Genomic DNA, 8588 nt, shown 5'->3' with positions numbered 1-8588 from the left:
GAAGGAAGGAAGGAAGGAAGGAAGGAAGGAAGGAAGGAAGGAAGGAAAGAAGGAAGGAAGAAAAGAAGGAAGGAAGGAAGGAAGGAAGGAAAGGAAGCAAAGGAAAGGAGGGAGGAAGGGAAGAAGAGTAAGAAAGGAAAGGGAAGGGAGGGAAGAAAGGAGAAAGAGACAGAAGGAGGGAGCAAGGAAGAAGGAAGGAAGGAAGGAAGTAGTCTCCTAAAACTCAGTTAAGAAAGCTTTCTTCTTAAGCGACTATAGAAAGGTACTTGGATCTAAGATTTATAAGGTGATTTTGGGGACATATTTAGAATTCATCAGGTTTTATTACTTATTATACAGTATTGATGCTGGTATAATAACGTATTTCTATACCACTTTAAGACTTGAAATGAACTTTCTGCACAACCATCCAATGAATTCAAATACTTACAACTACATCTTACACCATATGTTTATCATATGCAATAAACTCCAAATGAATATATAGTAAATATAAAAGGTCACATCACAAAAAAAGAGGTGGCTGGAAGTAGCTACCATTTGGATTTATGACTGGAGGAGGATTCTTGAGCAAACAAGGAAGAGAGGTGATCATAAAGACATAAAGACACATAATTATGTAAGATTAAAAAGCTTTTGCACCAATAAAACCAAAATAGATGCTTCTGAAATAAGAAAAGTAGCTGTCATATGGAAAGATATTTGATCAAATGTCATTAATAAAACTCACTCATCCAAAAATATAAGAAATTGACCCAAATTTATATAACCTGCAGGGAATTGACATACAAAATTGCAAAACGTCATTCCTCAATAGATAAATGGTCGAAGGAAATGAATAGTTTTCCAAAGAGGAAGTCCAAGTAATAATAGCTAATACTTATATAGCAATTTAAAATTTATAAAATCCCTTATATAGAGAATCTTATTTGGTCTTTACCATATTCCTATGAGATAGGTGCTATTATCACCCTTCTTTTATAGATGATGAAACTGAAGCTGAGAGGTTAAATGACTTGCCCAGGGCCACAAAATCAGGAAGTATCTAAAGTGGGATTACAAATTCCAATCTCTCAGACTCTAACTACAGAACTCTAATGGCTGTCCCCAGCTGCTTCTCATATAAGGAAATACTCCAAATCCCTAATAAGAGAAATCCACACTAAAACAGCACTAATGTTTGGCCTCACATCCACCATCTTGTCACAAATGAGAAAAGATGAGAATGGACAATGTCAGGTAAGATCAAGGGAGACAGGCACACTAATACATTGTTGTTTGAACTGTGAATCCAATTATCCTATCAAACAATTTGGAATTATATGAGTAAAGTAACAAAATGATTCATCTCCTTTGACACAGCAATCCCACTACTGGCTGTATTCCACAGAGAACTCAAAGACAGAAAGATCCCAAAATATTCCAAGTTATTCATGGCAGCATTGTGTGTGTGTGTGTCTGTGTTTCTGTGTATCTCTGTGTGTATGGAAACCATGTGGATGCTGATCAATTGTAGAATGAATTTTTATAAATTGTAATAAGTGAGTGTAACAGAAAAGTCTTCTGTTGTAAAAAACAGTATGAGGAATTCAGAGAAATGTGGGAAGACATAAGAACTGTTGGAGAACAAGGAAAAGCACAGAAACTATATATATATATAATATATATGTAATGTAAACAAAAAAACCTGCTAAAGTACAGTTGACCTCAGATTAATTGTAATGACCAATTTTTGTCTGGAGACTCCATTCAATGAAGATGGAGTAGAAAGTGAGGAAGGGGAGGCTGGGAGAAAAATATGGCATAAGGCATCAGATATGGTTGCTTTATCAGTAAGTCAACAAGACTTTATTGAGAGCCTATTATGTGTTAGGAATTGTCCCAAGCACTGGAAATATAAATAATTGCAAATCGGATTCTGAGTACAGGATGAGGCATATTTTGTTTTTGGTTTTTTGTTTGTTTGTTTTTTTGTTTTTTTTTTGACATGGCGGATACAGGAGTTTGTTTGCAATGGGTTTTGGATTTGTTTTGTTTTGCTTTCTCAGTGGGAGCAAGTAAGGGGAGGAGAGAATGTGAACCTGAAAATAAAATTAAATAATTTTTTTTTAAATCCTGCTTCTAGGAGCTCAGTTGGAAGAGACAACACGTAAACAACTATGTACAAACAAGATACATGTATAATAAGTTGGAAATAATTAACAAAGAGGAAGTATTAGCATTGAAGGGGGTTAGGAAAAGCTTTCTGTAGAAGATGGGATTTTGGATGGTACTTGAAGGAAGCTAGAGAAGCCAGGAGGTGGAAATCAGGAGGGAGAGAAGTCCAGGTATGGGAGGGCAACCAGTGAAAATGCCTGATGTCTTATACAAGGAACAGCAAGGAGGTCAGTGTCACTGCATCATAGAATACTTGAGAGAAGGTAAGGTTTAAGAAGACTGAAGGGAAGGGACCAGGTTTGAGAGGGTTTTATAAGCCAAAGGGAGGTTTTTGTATTTGATCCTGGAGGTAATAGGGAGCCACTGGGAGTTCAATTCACCTCCCTAGTGAAATGGTCAGACATGTACTTTTGGATAATCAATGTGACAGTTATGTGGAGGATGGCCTAGAATGGGAACAGACTTGAGGTGGACAGAGTAACCAGAAGACCACTGCAATAACCTAGTCGTGAGGTGATGGGAAACTGCACCAGGATGGTGACAATGTCAGAAGAGAGAAGGGGATGTAGAAAAGACATATTAGAAAGGTAGAACCAGTAGATTCTGGCAACAAATTGGATTTAAGGAAGTGAGAGAAAATGAGGAGTTGAGGAGGCTGATGGTGCCCTTATCAGTAATAGGAAAGTTAGGGAAAGGAGAAACCTTGGCAGGGGATGAGATAGGGGAAAGATAATGAATTCAGTTTCAGACATATTGAATTTAAGATAAACATTCAGTTTTTAAGATAGAAGAATTTAAGATAAATTTAAGATAAGAATTTAAGATAAAACATTCATTTTGAGATGACTAGAGATTAGGAGAGGTTAGGGCTAGATAAGTAGAAATGAAAAATGATAAGCTTTTTGAGGGTAGAAACCATCTTTCTTCTTGGAGTGTATTTCCAGCGCTTTCATAATGTTCAATAAAAGTGTTTTCATTGATTACTTGTGAACATCCTTTAAGTCAGAGTTCCTGGAAAAGTAGGGTGCCATATTGGATTCCAAGGAGAGGGCACTCTACCAGTCCAACAGAGTATGGTCCCAATCTATCTCATAGAGAAAACAAAATGCATTGATAGTTCAAGCCAGAGTGAGCTGAGTCATTTTATCTAAGAGTCAAACCAGAATCAGGAGTCCATTGGCCAAGGAGATCAAAACAGAATGAGTCAGGGAAGTACCAAACAACAGGAAGCAATATTCTTCAGCAAAATGTAGGTTTGTTTCCTTCAACTTCTCAACTGGAGACAGTGATTTTTGGTGGGAGATGCAGTTGAGTATTGGCAATATCCCTTCCTTGCTCTGCTGTGTCAATCAATCACTAAGTGTTTATTAAGTACATACTATGTCATTGTTGTAGATGCTGGAGATACCAATCCTTAAGTGAAACAAATTTAAAACAAGATGCAGTAGTTTAATAGAATGCAACTACTATTATATTCTATCGGAAGACTGATTTTTAAACCTCCTAACACAAGGGAGTTTGTAGGACTATTACTTAGGCATTTCATATTCCAACTCAGTTTGGCACTGTCTGAACAGCTTCTCATGTGTATCCACCTGTGAAAGAATCTGAAAAGGAGTCACTATGCTGCAGGTGCACAAGTCAATGAAATCCACCCATTTCTTGTGTCTCCACTTTGTTTTTTCAAGTCTTTCGAAGCTTCTCAGATCACCTGATTTACAGGGGTTTGATCCAATTCAATGTAGTTATAATATTGTTGTATTGTCACCCAGTGGTGTTGGAGTCTCCAATCAATCAATCAGCAAGTATGTATTAAATGCCTACTGTGTACAAGGCCCTATGCCATGCATTAGGAATACAAAGATAACAAATAAAGCAATCCCTACTCAAGCAGTTTGCATTCTAGTTGGGAGACCAGAAGGAAGCCAAATACATCTACCCTGGTAGAAGAAATAGGTTTGGAACATGAAGCAAGACTTTCAAATTCCCGTACCCTATGGGGATTGGGCCACGCATACTGATGAGATTAAAGGCAATTAACATAGGCTAAGGGAGAGAACCTCCCTACACAAAAACAATGAATCATGATCTGGAACAATAAACCAGCACAATAAAATTGTTGCCTCACTCATTCTGGACTCAGCTCCTTTTTTATTTTTTGGCTACAACATCATACTTTACTTAGCTAGAAGTTAATACAGCTTCTAGATCTGTTTCACACAAACCTGTGCAGCCATATCACCTCTCTCCAGTCATCCCCCAGTCTCCCCCATGAACTGACAGAATGAAAGGTCCTAGACAGAAAAGATAGCTTCATTTTTTTTTCTTCCCCAGTCCCAAGCAAAGTGATTGCCATATAGCATAGAGTAAGTGTTTAACAAATGTTTGTTGGATTGTTGAATCATTTTGTGCAATTCCATTTTATAGATGTGGACTGGTCTTGTCTCCTCCAGCTAGACTTTTTTTAAAATTCTCATGCTGTCTAGGAAGCACTAGTCACATGGTAGCTGCTAGTGCCTTCCCACACAAGGTTATTTTGCATCTGCTTTGTAAATGTCTTCTACAGAAGGCACTTCATCAAGTCTTGTTGGTTGATTAATTGATTTGTATCCACAGAACATGTCACAGTCCTAAATAGTATTGTAGTCACTTTATACATGGTATAGTATTATATAGTATATTATATATTATATATAGTAGTTTATGTACTATATATAGCATTATATAGTAGTTATATAGTAGTCACTTAAAAATGCTTATTGATTGACTGATTAATCAATTGATCTTACACTTGCACTTTTTTTTAAACCTCCTATATAGGACTCTACATTTGTTATTTTCTATCATCTAGATAGATTCAGTACATCTTTTTGCTGTGAAGATGTTTGGGGATACTGACTCTGTCAGCAAATATGTTAGCTATCCCTTCCACAGTTGTAATATTTATAGATTTGATAATCATGTCACTCATGCCTACCTCAAAAACATTGATAAAAATGTTGAATGGTTCAGAACCAAGGACAGATCCCTGGGGCATTCTAATCCCCTTCCAGGTTGACCTTTCAGTCCAGTCATTCAACCATTTCTGAATCCATCTAATTACTCCATCATTTAACCCACATCTCTTCACCTTGTCTACAAAGATAGCATAAGAAGGTCTCTCAAATGCAATGATAAAATGCAAGTAGGGCAATCCCCTCATCTACTAGTCTAGTAACTCTAGCAAAAATAGAAATCATTGCATGCCTTGTTATGATTAAGTCATATCATCTCTTAGGGATCACCGCTTCTCTCTCTAAAACCTCACCAACCATATCTTTTACAACAAATTTGAATTTTGCCAGGAACCAAAGTCAAGCTCATCACATTTTTATTTAAGATTCTTACTTCTTATCTCTTTCCTTTTTCATTCCTACTCTTCTTTCTGAGATAAGTCCCATGAGGGTTAAATGTAGGAAGTTTTGTTCCAAGTCCCTCCATTTTCATTCTAAAGTTTTCATCATTTTCACAAGTCTATCAGCAAACGTATTTTTTCCTAATCCCTTGTTATATGTATTTCATCCCTAGCCAGTGGCCCATCATTCTTAAATTTTAATCTGTGGTCCATTGATCCGGATCCCATTTTCTAACATCATGTATTCATTTCCCAAATCTTCCTTCCTGTAGCCCCTTCTTTCAAGTACTAGCAGAGATGAAAACACCACATACATCCCTTAGGTGTTCAGTTTCTTGTCCAAAGTTTTGCTTTAAGTAGGAATGCTTCTCAGGTTCTTTCTGGTGCTATCCTTTGTACATTTATGAATGACACTGAACTTTGACACGCCCTGGGAAAAATCTCTATCACATTCCGGACACAAAACCCTGAGGATGGCACTCCTCTCTATTCTTTATACTGGGTCAAAATATGGCTCTTTTGGTACCCTTCAGATTGGATTCACCAACCACATTACCTAATTATTCTTCTTCTAACCAGGAAACCCTAAATTATCTCTCCTCCAATGGCAACTATACCTCCTCATCAATTTACAACTCATGAGAAGTTTCTTCCACCTCAGAGGATCAAACTACATCCTCCCTGAGAAGAGCCTGAAATCTATTATATCACGCCAAAAGTTCAGGAGTACTTGCAGGGCAGTTGCCAATCTACATTGGTAGAGGAAGTTTCCTCCCTGGGAGTTCCCTATTAAACGAAGAAATTACATAAGCAATCTTTAAAAAGCTAATATTTATGGGGCAGCTAGGTGGCACAGTGGACAGAGCACCAGCCCTGGAGTCAGGAGGACCTAAGTTCAAATCTGACCTCAGACACAGAACACTTACTAGCTGTGTGACTCTGGGCAAGTTACTTAACCCCAATTCCCTCACCAAAAAAAAAAAAACCAAAACCCTAATATTTACCACTATGTATATATGTTGTTTCTCCAAATAGATTGTAAATTCCTTCATGATAAGAAATTATTTATTTTTGCCTTTGTATCCATGAGATGAAACAAAATGTTTAGCACAAATTAGGTGCTTAATAAATGCTCGATTGACTAATCGATTGAACAGATGCTTAATTGTTCCATACAATCTGGAAAGCAGAGAAATCCTCTAACCTAGTGGTTCTCAAGGTCTGGTCTATTAACCCCTGGCGGTCCTCAAGACCCCTTCAAGAAGCCCAAAGGCTCAAAACTATTTTCATATTAATATTAGTTTCATTTGCCTACTATAATATTCCTCCCTTTTCCAACCACAAATTTGTGCAAGACTGGAATTTCTTCATATATTTCAATCAAAACAATATCACAGAATTTTGGATGTAGAAGCAAATATGAGAATCCAGTTGTCTTCTATTAAGCCAGGTGTTAAAAATATTTGCTAAAGTATATAAAATAATGCTGCTTTTGTCAATTGTTTTGGAAAATATGTTACTTTTGATTTTTAAAAGGTGTTATTTTTAAATAAATTAATATATTTTTAAAAATTTATCAGTTTTAATTTCTAATAAGGTAACTATTGATAGATATAAACCACATAAACAAAAGCTCTTTGAGATTCTCAATAATTTTTAAGAATGTAAAGGGGTCCTTAGATAAAGAAGATTGAGAATCACTGCCTTGACTTTTCATTGTCTCTTCTAGTATGGTGACCAATAGACATTTTGCACACACTTCATTCTTACTTAGCACTGACAAAGACATCTGACATAAAGAATATGGAGGCATGCTGTCCTGTAGGGGTTTGTTTCCAGGATGGAAATCTTTCCAAGGCTTGTCAAGCTTGATGACCACTAGCCAATGGCCACTCACAGGTGTATGAATGCTAGATCCAGAAGGAATCTGGGAAGCATTCCTACATGTGGCAAAGCCTTGAACAAGAAACAACACTTAAGGGATGTAGGTGGTGTTTTCATTGATGCTGCTGCTTAACAGAAGGGACTAAAAATATAACACATTCTCTACAGATAACTGGAAAATCCTCCACCATTTCCCACCAGCAACACTTGCCTTTCCAAGATATAGATACTGGCAGACAAACTCAATGGATTAGTCTCTGTGATAACTGGCATAGTTGCCCAAGTTACTACAATAATCTGAACAATAGATATTTTCCATTCACCTTTTCTCTCCTATGCTTACAATTGGGAACCATGGTAGCTAAATTCTCCAGCTTCCAAAGAACCCCCTATCAAATACTCTGTCAAAGAGAGTACCTTTATTTTTGTTGTTTTCAACAAAGATTTATTCTCCACTCTGAAGAGTTAAGTAATAGTCTGCTCCAAATAATAACCTGAGTGTATTTATTTCATACTGTCCATAAAACTGGCACACAGAGGCCTCTCATACTCCTTCCAAGCAAGGACTAGTACATCCAGTATCTGAAGAGCACAGACTAACTCTACCACATTACAGCTCACGGCTGTGAATCTATATTTAGGAGTAACAAACTCTATTGTATTTTCCCACACACAGAAAAAGGCTGTTATGAAACTGAGTATCTTGGTCATTTCTTGAGTGGTCCAAATAGCCTGTAGGTTCCATTGTGACAGTGAAAAAAGACTGCAATAAAAGCCAACTAGAACTTCAGTCTTAATTTTTGAGGGAACTTTCCACTTTTGAGAGATTCCTGCCATTGAAAATTGCAATTGCCTTTGTATATTATAAGAGAATGTGAGTTTTACATAGAACAAAAAATAATAACAATACTGGTAGCACTTAGCTCTTGTTATGAAGCTTAAATGAGATAATGCATATAAAGTCCTTTGCACACTTTACTAGAAATATAGAAATACCAACCATTGTTATCCTATGGAGGAAAAGTATTGGCCTCATTTATTCATAACAATAATAATAATATCAATTAGCATTTATGTAGCACCTACTATGTGCCAGGCACTGTGCTAAGTGACTTCTTATCTCATTTCGTCCTCACACCAAACCTAGAAGGTA

This window comes from Vombatus ursinus, unplaced genomic scaffold (assembly GCF_900497805.2).
Source record: "Vombatus ursinus unplaced genomic scaffold, bare-nosed wombat genome assembly UNPS02011334.1, whole genome shotgun sequence".
Classification (NCBI taxonomy): Eukaryota; Metazoa; Chordata; class Mammalia; order Diprotodontia; family Vombatidae; genus Vombatus; species Vombatus ursinus.
The sequence above is the reverse complement of the archived record's forward strand: the minus strand, read 5'-3'. Positions refer to the sequence as shown.